Source organism: Heliconius melpomene, chromosome 3, assembly GCF_056956725.1.
Source record: "Heliconius melpomene rosina isolate 202511_hmr_F chromosome 3, ASM5695672v1, whole genome shotgun sequence".
Classification (NCBI taxonomy): domain Eukaryota; kingdom Metazoa; phylum Arthropoda; class Insecta; order Lepidoptera; family Nymphalidae; genus Heliconius; species Heliconius melpomene.
In genome coordinates this window covers 10,371,552-10,388,348 of record NC_140391.1, presented here as the reverse complement: position 1 = coordinate 10,388,348, position 16,797 = coordinate 10,371,552, and the positions used below count along the sequence as shown (strand labels likewise).

Here is a 16,797-nt window from a genome sequence, read left to right as displayed (position 1 = left end):
TCTGAATTAGAAATGATAGGAAAAAAGAGCCCACCATTATAGATAGTGTTTTTACTTTTTTCCGCTACAACGACACCGGCGCCTGTACGGCTCTATCCCCACTGGGAAACGGTGGGACTGACAACTTGTGGTAGTACCTAATATTAGTGCAAAAGTATAAAAAAATTACAATATTAATATTCAATCTCTTTATTTTAAGATAATTCTATAGCGACCTGACCTGTCTAGCTTATCTGAGGCATATAATAATATTATTTTCAGCATTACCTTATATTCCGCATATAGAAAGGTAGACAGAGGGAACCTAGTGCTAAGACACTCCGTTCCCTACCTTCCGCCCAATTGTAGAGACATTGCATGCTAGTGTCGTAAGTGAACGCCGCGCTCTCTTATTAGAGCGAGGAAATGAAAATATCTAAGTCATTCCACCGATTCGAACCTATAACCGTCGCTGCGCCACAATGGAAATTTATAGTTTTATAAAGAAAATGTTACCAACATCTGTCGATAGAGAGTGAAATGATTACGCGTGGTGTTGCATTTGTTACATGGCCGCGTACAGACACAAGACGCAAGTAAACATGAATGTTACGTTACAATAGATAAATATTATTAATTTACATAGCTTACTTAGTCGATGAGGTTGCGGGACGAAATTATTGAAATTAGTGATGGTTATATGTTCAAATTCTTATTTTTAGATTCGGACTTGGTAGGCAGAACGAATTTAGTCTTAAGACATTCCTAGCGAGGCAAGCAAGGTAAAGCGCGGGGTTAAGTTACGCCACTCAAAGCCAAGAATTGGCAGATTTGGCAGAAAGTGGGAAAGGGAAGAATCTCAATGTCAACGTAGTTTCTAAACACTAGTTCCCCCGCCCTGTTATAAACAAAATACGTCATAAAAAGCTAAGAAAAACCCGCAGTCAGAGTTACCTAAGCCACTTAGAATGATAATATCTCAGTTATGTCTGTTAAACGACGCGGGCGAAGCCGCAGGTAAATGCTAGTATTAGTTATAGTATAAGCCCACAATCTGGTTACGCGCGGTAATCATTTCACTCTCTATAGATGTCATTAACATCGTTATATTATACGTTGAATACAAAAGGAAGAAATCTTTACAAATGTACAGCATTAAAGTTGTTTTATATCAAATATAACTAAAAAAAGGGAGAGGCTAGATTGTAAATGTGATAGGTCATGGATTCGATTCCCACTCGGGGAAATGAAATTTTAAATATTTTCACTTTCCTCGCTGAGTTGAGTTCATGCAATGGCTGCAGAGTTCAGCGGTAAGTGGGGTATGGAAGTGTCTTGTATGTAGGTTCTGAGGTCTGCCTACACTGCTATGTGCGCGATAAAACATGAAACTAAAACCATTTTGTTTAAATAAGTTGTAAATGAACGTATGGCTTAGTAGTAAGAGTCTTACTAAGTGTGTTATAAGAGAAGCGGGCGAGGTTTTTTAAGTACTTACCAATTATTAACGTAAAAAATATTTAACAAATATAAAAACAAAAATTGGAAATCTCTACCCATCTAATAAAAAAAAATCTTGGTGCAGAAAAAAAGAAACTTTCCAATTATTTAAAATTGAACTACTTATATATAATTGTTATCATAAAAGGATTTTATAATACGGTATTAATATTTTTTGTCCTTTTTAAGACTTAATTACAGCTTAATTGTGAATTGTAGAAGCGAAACATAAAAAAGAGATTTTATTAAAATTAAAAGCAATATTTTCAACGAAACCTTTCACTGTGTTTATTCTGCCTAAATCAGCAAAATAAAAGAATACTCAAACTCTTGTTTATTGATGTAGTTTAATGTAAACAGCTTAACAAACTATAGTTAGAAGCCAGTCGTGGCGCAGGGACACAGACGTGTGACTGTATGCATAGCAGATTGTCAGTTCGATTCCCACAAGAGGAAATGGAGTATTTATTATTTTCATTTTCATCGTTGTGGTAACAAGGCAGAGTGGTGTTGAGTTCCGCCACTCAACATGTAATGCTTCCAGAATTCTTCAGAAATTATGGTACGGAAGTGTCTTAAGGGGAACAGAGTATCTTAACACTATGTTCCTGCTATGTGCGTTATAACGTGAAGCTTAAATTATCACCCACATTTCCAGCCAGACACCGATCCACTAAGAATATATTTTAAATAGAAATCGTCTTTTTTTTTTGTTAACCTACAGCTGGAGGGTAGAAGGCCAAGTAGTTTAGTTAAGTCCTACAAATACACGACATTGATGTAAACAGACAGACAGACAGCATCTATTTACTTCTATTTACCGTTATACGAAAATAAAACAATTTCATTCTTTATACCTTTAATATAAAATTTCACTTTTTACTCCCACGTCGAAATTTTTATATGAAGCTGTTCCAAAAGTCTCAAGTTTATATTTTAAGCAAAGATTATTTGTCGAGTCGATAATAGTGTTTATTTAGAAAAAAAAACTAAACTTATATTTTTTAACTAGCTTTAATTCATATTTTTTACTATAATAGTTTAGTTTTGTTTGTTGTTGTTGTTGTTGTTCTTTAATTATGGCGAGTTTAGTTGTAGTATAATAGTTAAGTAGGTCTTTCTCTCAACCTAATGTTAGTAGACACTCCAATTTGCGTCCATTCTTTAACCTGTTGCATCGCCACGCTTGTTCTTGTTACCAGAGCGAGGAAATCAAGATTGTTCATCCCCTGGGCGGTAATCGAAGCTACAAGCCACAACCGTCGCGCTTACAGTCACACGCCGTGCCGCTGCGCCATGACGGCCCCGCTTTTATAATATTACCGCCATCTATTCGTTTAGTGATATATTTCTTCTATAAAGACGTAAGTTATAATTTTTTTACCGCCATCTTACGACAGCCTTGCCAACTTAAAAGAAGAAATCGATACTTAACTTAATGTTTCTTAAATTTACCGCTGGAGGCGCTTTTGTGCTGAATTAACTAATAAAATATCTATTGTCTCTTTCTTATATATGAAAGTTATTATTGTTAGAAAGAGACAGAAGATATTGGTTAAACAGTAAGTCAGTAAACTTGTTGTGATGTCAGACGTCAGTTGCAAATGCAATACCACCGTGGCGTGTGGATTTAAGCTTATTTAATTTTTAAGTTAAAATTAAGTTTACGTTTGAATTACACATAAAAATAATCTAATTATCAGTGAGTTTACTTTCTGTGTTAACTTCCCAATTGTTTAGTGTTTATTTGAGAAGTTATCGTGCGACAAAAGTTACAAATTGTAACGGTAGTTACTAAACTTGTGAATTTTGAGACACACCTCGATGTAGGCTGCAACGCGGAAGGAGGCGAACTGCAGTCATGTGGAAATTTTGAATATCCCTTTTGTAAATTTAGTAAGTATTTTGTTTTTATAGCTTCACGTATTATTCCGCATGTATTAGGGTAGATGGAACCTAATGTTAAAACATTTCGTTCCCCACGCACTGCTCAATTTCAGTGGTGGAAAGAATGCCGAGCTTTGTGTTGGAACTAGAGAGGAAGTTAAAATAATTTATTACCCCGAGTAGAAATTGAACCCACCATGCACCACGACAGCCTTTATACAGCCTCTAACATACATTTACATAAAAGACTTCTTCATCCAATACTAACTAGCTGCCGCATCACCAGGAAATCTTTATTGGTTTCCTATATAAAAAGTATATGCTAATTCCATATTCTATTACCGTCGACTTACCATATAAAGTTGTATATTCATAATACACATGGCTATTTACATTATCGTAATGGCAGTTAAGTAACAATTATCTATAATTAATGAATATTTATAGGAAATACCTGTTTTTTATTATTTCTTTGGTTGTTACCGGAGTTATTTGTTTAGTGTCATAAAAAGTATATAGTAATGAGGTAACGAGGCAAAAGCGTGGCGCTGAGCATTCAGAATTCGGCGGAAAGTGGGCAACGGACGTGTATTAATGGGAACGGCGTTTCACACCCATCTGCCAACCCTGCCATATGCGGGATATAGCGTGAAGCAAAAACAAAGTTTATACTAGTTCAGGGTTCAATCCTCTTAGCGGAATAAATTATTTTAGTTTTTCGATTCCTATAAAACAATGGCGAAAGATATGGATATTAGTGGAGAACAGACTTAACACTGTGCTGTCTCGTAAAAACAATTTCTCTTTGCCTGTCCTGTAAATAAAACAGGACAAAAGTATGTCATTTAAACATTAATATCTTAAATATTAATGTTTAAATGACATACTTTTGTCCTGTTTTATTGCATTAACATCATCAAAGAAGTGCTTAAACAATCATTTTTATTAACAGCTTCATGCTTTTTCCCGCATAGCAAGGAAGGCATAGGAACCTAATGTTTAGATTTTTCCTTTATAAAATTATCAACGAATTGCCCTACCACTTGGTTCTTCTTGCCTATCCTCCTATATGCGGGACACAGCGAGAAACCAGGTAAAATATACTGTACATTTTATATACATTTTATATACAAAATATATACCGTTAGATTTTTTTGTCTAAGGTACATACGCCTCGCCTGACTAATAAGGAAATAATTTCTTGTTACTTTCAAAAAAAAGGGATGGGAACATATTATAGATAAGTGACATCATCGAGGCACAAGTTTCCTACTTAATATATTAATTTCCCTGACTAGGAATCGAATCTACGAACATCGCGTTTGTGGTCAAACTCTATGTTGTGCCGCTTTAACGGCGACCTAAAATATAAAAACGAATGGTCTTGAGCGCACATACTTAGTTAAATAGAAAAAAATTAAGCAACACATAACAGTATCAAAATATTCTCAGACGACAAGGCTAAAGTATTGCAATCGCCTCTTACTGTGTCACAGAAGCGACAACACTAAAGCAAGATTTAGATTAAAAAAAATAATAATAATAAAGTTTCGAAGTTGAGTTACGCCATTCAACATGTGTCTATAATTCAGTGGTGCGTGCGGTATGTAATATCCTAATACTAGGTTCCCTCTGCCTACCATCCATCACTACCATCTATCCATGTTGCGAGATGAGAGTTTGTCACACAATTGAGTTGTTTTCCCCCGTTTGAAGATTATGGACTGTGAATGCATAAGAAACCTTGGACCGAACTCACCATTTTGCCTAGAACCTGATCGAAGCAACGTCTATGTACCTATTTCATTTTGTAAAAAAAATATGAAATCAAAAATATCGCGTAGATGTGAAGTGCGACCATTGATTGTATTATTCTATTCTTTATTTTTTATCATATCAGACCAGTAGTAGATCAGGAGCAAAAGGTGTGCGTTCGATTCCGCCTCAAGGAAATAAAATATTTAATATTTCATTTCCTGTCTCTGGTAAGCAAAGCGCAGCGTCGAGTTCCGCCACTCAACGTGTAATATTTGTAGAATTCGGTAGAAAGTGGGGACGCAGTTGTTATAATGGGAACGGAGTATCATAGAACACTAGGTTCCCAGGTTCCCTTACTATGTTCAGAATACAGCGTGAAGCTAAAAAAATCAGCCAATTTAGCATTAGCAAGCGAAGGAGAAGAAGGCGAAACCCCGTTATCTATGTAATATACTTTTCAACAAATTAATTCGAATCTGCTACCATCCATTACAGTTCAAAGGTCAATAGTGCCGCAATGGTGTCAAGTGTATTTATTATGATTTTTATATACATTAAGTAATTTTAAGACGTAAAACTCATAATAATTACTAATTAAAACTTAAGTAATAATTATAAGTAACGATTAACTAAACTATTTGGTAATTTTTTACTTATTTCTCAATTAACTTAAACTTTATGACTAATCGACATCTCTGAGAGCGGGTGTTATTTCTAACACTTTTTAAATAATTAACTAGGCATCAATCAGTTTAGTATTTTTATGGAAAGCTTTATATTTGAGAGGTAACTGTAATCGCGACTAATATAAATATTTTCATTAGTACGCTCTTAAAATATGACAATAAGCGGTGTTAAATTGCGAATTGCTGTTTGACATGCAATGTCTAGAAAATTGCAGAAATTGAGAAATGGGGTTCCTTAATACTATGTTTCCTCTGCGGACCCTGCTATACGAGTATGTATGTATACATATATACGGAATAGTGTGACACTCACATTTTTTTCTTATTTATTTATGTGTGAAATATTCCTTTATAATATTATATGAAATATAAACCTTTTTTTCAATAATACAATGTGAAAACTGCATCTAAGTTGCTCCAATGGTTTTCACCTTTACCAACTCACTAGATAAACTTATAAAGGCCATCTCATAATTGTTTTTAACATATTTTCTGTACACAGTATCTTGTTGAAAGCGAAAAGCGTGTGACTGTAAACGTGACAAATTGTGAGTTTGATTCCCACTCGAGGAAATTAAATATTTAATATTATCCAGTTCCCCATTTATCGCCGAACTTTGAAGGTATTGTGTATTGAATGGCGGAACTCAACGCCGCGCTTTGCCTTGTTACCAGAGCGGAGAAATTAATATTGACGACTAGCCTCTATTATTATTTATACATATATTAAAGTAAAATAAAATTTAAAATAAGGCATATTTTATTAAACTAGTGATGTCCTTGTAAGATCTGCGTTACGTGACATTTAAAACACACAGTGGCTAAATCGTGACTCAAACAACGGTCCTTTTCACTAATTTCAATATATTTGTATGAACAGATATATCAGCATCCGCTTGTTCTAGTTTAAATACATGACTGAAATAATAATTATAATTAACTATAAAAATGTTGATTTTATTGACGAAAACCTATTTAAACCTATTTAACCTTTTATCTTACGGTTGAAAGTAGTTGAGGCCGTCGTGGCGCAACAGCGCATGACTGTAAATGCACTGGTAGCGGCTTCGATTCCCATTAGGGATATTATTTTTATTTCTTCTTTCCGGTAACGAGGCAGTTCGTCGTTCAGTTCCGCCACCCAACGCACAATATCTCGAAACTTGGTGCACGGTAAACGTGTCTTAACAATAGATTCCTTCTGTCTATTCCTGCTATATGCGTGATACAGCGTGGATTTTAAAGTAAAGAAAAAATGATGGTTTTTTTTTTCAATATTGATTGTATCTAAGTTTTCAAGACATGCTTTCCACGTGCGCAGTAGCCAGTTGTTAGCGTATAAAAGTAGAGAGTACAGGCGACCTTGCGTAAAGGTCCGCCATTCTCAACTGGTTTGTCACGAACAGACCGGAATGAATCACTTTATAATATTAAACCATATGTAGATATTATACTATAATTTTATATAAACAAATATATTATACTAGTCGTCGTCCCCAACTTTTCTTGCGTGGAGTCAGTCTGATATGTATTAAGGTAAAACTATCTTATATTCCTTTTCTCTTCTTATTTCGTATCAATATAGAGAAATCCACTCTTAGCGCTCCCTATCCCACCGTCCAAATTTCAACTTTCTAAGTTCAATAGTTTCGTCTGTGCGTTGTCTGTCACTGTGAACCATTTAGTAACGGATAAGTAAGTTTCTATACAATACTTACAAAAAAAAATACATAAATCGAAATAAATATGAATATGGTTGTGATGGATCGTATCGTGATCATTGTGGATTTCATTCAATTGTATATTCACTTTATGAACCGATATGATTTGACTGTATCTAGACATAAAAGACAATGAATATATACTTATTAAAAACATCTAAGTATTTTATTATAATAAGAAATTATAGTAATAATACATAAAAAATATATTTATATTTGTAATAACAATAATAAGACAAGTAACAAAAAAAACATTAAATAAAATTGTACTACACAAAATTTGGACTTATGTATACTTAATAAGTAATGAGACATACTCTCGTGTCTAAAACTGGTTTCCAAATAAAAACCAGGTGAAGGACCGTGACACCGTCCGATTTTAGAAAATATCTAATATATAACTATTATATTTTTTTAGAGGCCTTCGCGGCACAGAGACATAGTATTCGACTGTAAATACGATGGTTGTGAATTCGATTCCCACACGGAGAAATTAAATTGGTTGTACATTGAGTACTGATACAGCAAGCTTAAAAAACAAAAAAAAATATGAACACATTTCGTATGCTTAGTGAAGGAGATGACGAAATATAGTGTTGAGGCACTCTTTATCGGGCAATTTAACTTATAAACCATAAATTTCTGACTGGCCAGTTGATGAAAATGTAATTCCCCGAGATAATCGAACCCCACAACCGTCGTCCACAGTCACACTTGCCCTTGCACCACGACGGTCTCAAACTATGACTATTAACTAATTTTATATCATTATCAATAACTATAATTGAAAACAAAGTGTTTCTATAAACAGACACAACAAACAAGCACATGTTTCAGTTCGTTACACTTTGAATCATATAAATGGGTACTTGTGTGGCAGTGCGCTATTTTTACTTTTTATTTATGTTTATATATTTCTAGTAGATATTTTTAGTATAAGTACTTTATGTTTTCAACCGACACAAAAACCAGAGGTGGTATTTTAACTCTTCTTCTAATTCTTCTTACTCTTTCGATTACTGATTGTTGACTTTGTACTCTACATTGCTTAGGTTTTTTTAAAAAAAATTACGCTATATCCCGCGTATAACTGGGTAGAGAGAGGAAACCTAGTGATAAGACACTCTGTTCCCCACTTTCCGACCAATTTTAGAGAGATTGCGTGTTGAGTGGCAGGGAATAACAGTTTAAAAATGTAAAAAATATTTTAGTAAGCTGTTATGCTTAATAGTGGCATAAATTACATTTAACATTTAAAGATTTCGACCGTTAAATAAATTAGAAAATTTATTATAATTTTTCCTGTATAAAAGTTCATGGTCTTAAATTTTTGTTTTGATTATAAGATTACAAAATATACTTAAATATACTGTGACATAAATTTCAGGTCACTTCCTTTTGTTTAAGTGCAGATTGCTTCAAACTATATTGTATAACTGAATAATAAATTATTCAGTTGAAGCCGTCCTGGCACAAGGGTGCGACTGTAAACGCGACAGTCGTGGGTTCGATTCCCACTCTAGGAAATTAAATATTTTATGTGAGCGGAAAGTGAAAAAAAGTTTATGACATGTAAGTACTTAAATGAATGACTTCATCGTGGTACAGTAGGTACGACTTCCACTACATTAAATATAATATTTTGTTTTCATCGTTCATGCTAGGCATTAAGCTCTGTCACTTAACTAGAAAAGTACAGAAAACAATTGATATTAACTTGTACGCTCTCTCTTTCTATCTTCATCTGTCTCTCTCTCTCTCTCTTCCCTTCTCGATGAGGTGCGAGATGTAAGAAAATAATAATTTAGATATTATTTGAGCATTGCGAATCTTTCGTATTGTAAATAACAATGCAGTGCATTAGACAGGAGGTTGCTCGTCTCAAGGAGAGCGGCATACCTTTGAAAACTGGTTACCAATAGCCCAGATATGGTAATTAAAAAGATAGTACGAATATATATGTTTTTATAATATATGTACATATGTATCTATAATATAATTTTTGTTAACAAATATTTCTGTAACCTGTAACCTGTGTGTTTATTTCTTCATATACGGTTTATAATAACTTTACTGATTTTCCGCATATGACGCATCTTCACTTTCCAATCATTTAAAAAACATTACATGTGAGATGGCAAAATGCAACGCTGCACTTAGCTCTACCATATGGAAAATAAATAAAAAGCGGCCTACTGACCATTATCTATGAAACGAAAAGGCAATAAAACGATTATTGTATGGGAACCCCTTTAAATATATATTTTATTTAATACAGTCTGATGCTGTCACCAGCGGAAATTGGAGCGTCTTAACACTAGGTTCCCAGGTTCCCTCTGCCTTGCTTGCTATAGCCAAGCCAAAAAATATATATTTTTGCTTGTAATGCACAGTATGTACCAGAGACCTGAGAACAGTGAGAGGATTATCATAACGGTCACATTAGCGTCGTGTCACGTTTTATATGACATGGACATTCTTTAACCAAGTTGCCTTTCGAGCGTGTAATATATTTGCTCTTACGTGTATTTGGTTTTGTTTTCTTTATCATATATATAAATTTTATTTTTAACTATGGTTTAGACCCAATAGAAATATTTTTTGCTTACATTAATTGTGGTTGTGGGTTCAAGTACCGTTCACGTGAGTTATTTATATTTAAAAAATCTAATCAAATTGAATCAGCTTCACGCTGTTTTCCACATATGTACAGCGGGATAGGTAGAGGAAACCTAGTGTCAGGACACTCCGTTAAAATATTAAATATTTCATTTCTTCGACTGGGTATCGAACCCCCAACCTGTCTCAGTTACTGTCACACGGCTATACCCCTGCGCCATGACTTGTCTACATTTATCTTAATTTGTTTATTTGAGTTTAATCTTAACTACCTACTTTAAACCGTATGTTATACAAATTACTTAAGTAGTTATGTGTCGGCTCCAGTGGCCATCATCTTGACCTCTTCCAAGAGTAGAAATTACGTATTACACTTGTTAGTTGTTACAAAACAGTCATAATTGTTACGCTATGTTAATTTAATTCATAATATGTAATAAATGATTACTTTATCTTAATATTATCTAGACTTCTATATTAATATTATAAAGAGTGGAAGAGTTTATTTGGTTGAACAAATTTATTTAATTTCACGACCTGCTGAATAAAAATATGTCGAACCATATAGCCGTCCTCGATAAAGGGACTATCCTGTTTATCGAGGGAGGCTTATATTATGCTACAATTCCTAAAATCCCATTACTCCTTTCGATATAACCAAATCAGTAGTTGTAGGTACCAACCGACTTCTTCAGGGGACGCCCTTGCTACGAAGGCATCATCTTAAACTCTCATGTAGGGCTTGCAATTTCTCGAGAACAGTGTGGCCTCTTCCCAACCCACCCGGTGTCGCTGTAAAGGCAATTAGGGATAACATTATCACGACGAGACGATTTTTTTGAAGCGTATAATTTTTTTACGCGTCATCTTTTATACTTATTACCTACCTATGTACGAGTATGTATTTAGAATAATTATTAAAAGAAAAAGAAACAGACTAACCGGATTCCAATATCAGAACCTAACGTAACTCATCGAACTAACCTTGTATCTTTTCCAAAAAAGAAAAATCGACGAAATCTGTTGGCGAGATATTGCGTTATTCGTTTAGTTGTAGCGCACATACCGAATGTAAATTTAAATCGTCAAAGTGGAATTGATAACCTCCTCGTTTTATAGAAGTCGGTTAAAAACAGGTAATCTGCATAAGCCAAGCGCTAAACAGACGAGAGAATATAAGTTTCCAACGACGTTTAATATTTTTATAACTACACTAGTCTATACTGTAAAACTATCAGGTTTCACTAGCTCAGTGATGCGTGAAATTTAAAAAATCTTTTTGGTATTATAGTGACCACTTCTATGTAACGCTATGGTAAAAGCAATTCAGTCTGGTCTAGATATAATTTACTTAAACTTTTTTTCGTATAAAACACTAAAGTAGCAATTTTTTCCTGTATTTTTTGTTCTCATAATGAAATTGCGGCTCGATCTGTTCAAGTGAAATTTAAGTTCTGCGTCTTTTATTTTTTTTACTGCTGTGTTCTGTTACGTTCAATTAAATGTTTCTGTCGAAATTTTATTTTTTGGTATGTAGTAAAGTACATCCTGTGATAGGTGACACCAACTGTCGCTTGTACATTCAAACACGATTCCACTGTGATATTGGTACTTTTAAATTTATTATATACATAAATATATAAGACCGCCGTGGCATAGTGAGATAGAATCTGGCAATTAACGTGGATGTTGTGAATTCGATCCCATTCGGGGAAACGATTACCGTGATATTTTTCTTTCTACTCAGAAAGGTAGAGAAAGCGCGGGGTGAGTTGTGCTTTGCACCTCAATACACAATATCTCAAAACTTGTGCAGAAAGTGGGGAACCTTTTAAGACACTAGGCCCCACTGCGTGAAACTCCAATATACTAGTTTACAATACAATTTACCTATAATTGCTAACCAAACCAGCCAACATCCGTCTAACAAAGACCTGAACCAAAAGCTTGGACCAGATTTCTAATGATATTAGTCATATGACACTGACCGGTTGTAAGACAATACTTGCAAGTTTCACTTTTACTTCAAATAACTAAAGGGGAACAATGGGTGAATTCAATATGCCACTTCTTTCACTTCTTGTTAGATCTGGTTTGGTATTGTATGGTCACGGGAAAGTAAGGTAAGTTCTTATTGAAAAGATTCTGTAAGTGGACAATGGAAAACGGAGTGACCTATCACTACATTATAGAGTGTATATTGTGTCTATCATTTAACTTCTTTTAATTTTTTACACAAATATGAAACACTAGTAACTAATTCTGCGAAAAAAGGAGAACAGAAGTGTCTTAATGAGAACGGAGTGTCTTCACCCTAGGCTCCTAGGTTCCCTCTACCTGTGCTGCTATGTGCTGGATACAGCGGAAAGCTGAAAAAAATAACCACAGAACCAAAAATGAACGAGAGAGCGAGTTGTGTATGACACATTCAACTATTAACTTGATAATCGGTAGGTATAATATGACTTCCTCGAAAGGTGGACTCTCAAAGAGTGCCAAAGAGACCAATAGATAGTTCTTGAGATTAGCTCATTCAACCAAAGAAACACTTCAGCATTGGAATATTAGTATTAATTTTAGAAAACTTTAAATATATAAAAAGTATAACATAATTATCTTTATATATTTCAACACAGTATAAACAGACCTTTTTAAATTAATTAAAATTTGAACACGTACCTATCGCCACTGATGAATCATTATGTTATTTGGAAAATGTTTATATAACAATATGTATTGTGCAGGTAATGTTCGATTATAATAATATTATACGTATGTTAAAATTAAACAAAACCGATTGTATGACAATTTGTAGTTTATATATACCTAAATGGAATGCGCTTTCAGTTGAAAACAAGTAGATAGATATCTAAGTGCGTGATTTGTATAGATATATTTACTTTATTTTAGGTTCACGCTGACGCACATAGTAGGATAGGCAGAGGGAACCCAGTGCTAACAATTCCGTTCCCCACTTTCTGCCCAATTTTCGTAATTTGCGATCAGATTTGTGTAACTCAGTACTGCGTTCTTGCTACCAAAACCAGAAAATAAAAAAAAATATCCATTCTTCCCAGTGGGAATCGAACCCACAACGACCTCTGTATTCATGACTGATACATTTACATTTAAAACTCGACACGTAACGAATCGACGTAACGATAAGCCACAGCCAGCGCCTGGCACCAGCAATGGTTGCCTAACGAAACTGTTTCTTTTTTACCTTCACAATCACAGTACGTAGAGCTTTGTAATTGCAATAGAAAATTGATAAGAAGTGACACGAGTGTCTGTTTGTGTAATAGTAAGGTGATTGTAATGTCAGCTTCATTTATATTTAATTAATAATAATATTAATCGTTTTTTTTTATACTTTTGAGTAGATTAATATTTCGGGAATATAATTATATTAATAACAGTGTAAGAAAGAATCAGGATGGGAGGACATAGTGTTATTACACTCGTGCGTTCTATTGATTCTTATTATTTTAGTTTTACATTGTATCCTGCTGGTAGGGTAGGCAGACCTAACTTAGTGAGAGTTTGCCACTGCGCTACAATAGCATCCATTAATAGAAATATAATATTTCTTGTAAGTTATCTTTCACGAAAGAAAAGTCTAAAACAAAAAATATTATTGTTATATCTTGACTCATTTCGGATTCGAAACTAACACATGACTCTCATAACTTGCTTATATCTATCAGAGGTAGACTTTTGTATTGCACCCAAAGCCTTCATACATTCAAGTATAAATTTCTACGGCCTCGTTAAATGCGAATATTGTATTGCCGTAAAATTGGAACTACTCACCGTAGCTAACGCGTTTTGTCGAGTGTCCGAGCCGCTAATTGATTGATCGTGTGGTGGCGTCAGCTCTTAGTGAACGAGGCAGAGGTCACTATTATAGTGGCACATCATTATTATTCTTTCTAGGGTATGCAGGAGGAACTTAACTAGTGTTAAGACACTTTGTTTTCTAATTTTCAAGACATTGCAGCGCTTAGTCTTGCTATCAGTGCGAGGATACGATAATAATTTATTCCTGTAATATTTGATGTCTTCTTGTATCAATAAAACACAGCTTTAATAATGAATCTCTGGATATGCAATGTAGACAGAACGCCGAGCACGTCTGCACGTGTTCACGATCGGTGCGCGAGTGACACACATTCGGGGTTCGCATACACTACATCCCTTGTTTATTTTAATTTTTTTTTTCAATTTACAATTAAATTATTTATTAATCTTACATTTACTTACTTATTTTAAATACAAAATAACATGAAAACAATAATTAATCAATACAATTCTGACATAAATAAATTAATTTAAATCGTTATTATGTTCTAAATGTTCTAAACTATCATTGTTAACATTTTCATCAACCACAGTCCACGAATCATTAACTTTTTTCAAATGAACTATATTTCGACGATATTCTCTTCCAGTATCATCATTCCGAATATTAACATCGCCACCAGCCACACCAGTGACTGTATGTGTAGTGGGATTAAAAGTAGTGGTCAACTTATTATCTCTGATTACATTTTTTACTAGTACCTTTTCACCTAATTGTAAGTTATTGTCTGTTGCTCTTCTTTTTAAGTCTCCATACACTTTCCCTTTTTCTTTTAATTGAAGATCTCTGTCTCTTACATCCTCGTCAACTATTTTAAATTCCATATCTGGAGCAGAAGGGATCTTGTCTCTAAACTGCCTCCTATAAAATAACTCTGAAGGAGATTTTCCTGTAACAGAGTGAGGTGTACTATTATACATCATTAAATAACTAAAAAGGTCTTCTTTCCAGTCCCGATTATCTGCTTGACAAATTTTTAAACGTTTTAAAACATCTCGGTTTTGCCTCTCAACTTCCCCGTTCATTTGAGGCCAATAGGGTACTGTATTATTTACAATGATACCACATTCTTTACAATATTTCTGGAAAACCTCACTGGTAAACTGATTTCCATTATCACATGTTAAAGTCGCCGGGTAACCTAATCTGGAGAAAATTTCTTTCAGGGCCTTTATCGTGTCCAAGGAAGTAATACTACGCATAATTTTAATTTCTTTATATCGACTATAGTAATCGACAAGTATTAAAAGGTAATCACGACTCGGGAGAGGTCCTAAAAAGTCCATCGCTATATCAACCCAAGGTTCAGCAGGAAGTGTTCGTCTCTTCATTGGATGCGGTGGAGTAGGATTAGATACCAGAGTACAACCTCGACGAACCTAAGACGAGCCTTCATTGCTACTATACCTGGGTGTCCTTCATGAGCTGCTTCTAGTACACGTTGACGCAAATTATGAGGAATAACTATTCTTGTACCTCGGAGAAGGATGTCACCATTAAAGCATAGTTCATTTTGAATTAATTTATAATTATTAATGGAATCGTGCCAATCATTATAGTAGACACCTTTCTTCACTTTCAAAATTTCTCCATCTTCAACAGAGCCTCCTTTAATTTCATGTAATGGTACTGCAATAGGTCTGCTATAGTTTACAACGTAGTTTATATAATTTTCAGAATCGAATGGTTCTGATGGGGAAGTTTTGCCAAGTCTCGAAATGGTGTCAGCTATGTTTGATTTGCCCGGACGATAAATTATTTTATACCTATAAGCCTGTAATCTAAGAACCCATCTCTCTATCCTAGCGCATGGTTTAGACGTTCTTCCAAAAATGGTTTCCAATGGTTTGTGATCACTTACTAGTTCAAAATCTTTGCCAAACAGGTATATTTTAAAATGTTCAACAGCCCAAACGAGTGCTAACGCTTCTTTTTCTGTTTGGCAATATCTTTTCTCACAGTCTGTTAGAGCTTTATGACCAAAAGCGATCACACGGGGACCATCTTCGCCAATCTGAACTAATACTGCACCTAAACCCACAGTAGAGGCATCAGCAATAACTTGGGTCCTATCAGAAGGATTATAATAACCTAATGATTGAATATTAGATAAGCTTCTCTTTAGAAGTTCGAATGAATTATTTTGCGTAGCTGTCCAATTTTTTTGTATATTTGCTGACTTTCCTAAGCCTAACCGTAATATTTCGCGCAAAGGTTCAGTAAGTGTAGCTAAGTCTGGGATCCATTTACTAACGAAATTAACCAATCCCAAAAAGCTTTGAATTTCTTCTATGGTATTGGGGGTTCTACTATTTTTTATTGCGGTTAAATATTTATCTAGTGGTCTGACTCCATTACTTGAAAGTTCATGACCAAGAAATTCAATGCTTTTAGTTTTATATATGCATTTTTTTTCATTTAATAGTACGTCATTTTCTTTCAAAACCTGTAATAACTTTTTCAACCTTTCGTCATGTTCTGTTTCTGTAGACCCGTGAACTATAATATCATCGATAAAATTAAATGTTCCTTCACAACCTAATATCATCTTTTCCAAAATTTTTTGGAACATTTCCGGAGCACAAGAAATTCCAAACATTAGTCTTTTGTACCTAAATAGACCTTTGCTAGTGCTAAAAGTAGTAATATATCGACAATCTTTATGAATTTCTAATTGATGAAAGGCATGTTTTATATCAAGGGAGCTAAAGTATTTAGCTTTGCGGAAATGAGGAAGTAGTTCATTCATTGTTGGAAGGGGGTGATTTTCTCTTATAATAGCTTC

At 34.3% G+C, this 16,797-nt stretch overlaps 1 protein-coding gene across 2 annotated transcripts in view; it reads left to right on the top strand.

The window, feature by feature from the left end:
* Positions 1–3,067: 3,067 nt before the first annotated feature.
* Positions 3,068–16,797, top strand: part of Cad87A (cadherin 87A) — a 46,170-nt gene continuing 32,440 nt past the window's right edge. For both annotated transcript variants that reach the window (XM_085207982.1, XM_085207981.1), the window contains exon 1: positions 3,068–3,375. The gene's annotated coding sequence lies outside the window, so the exon portion shown is untranslated. The remainder of the gene's footprint in view (positions 3,376–16,797) is intronic.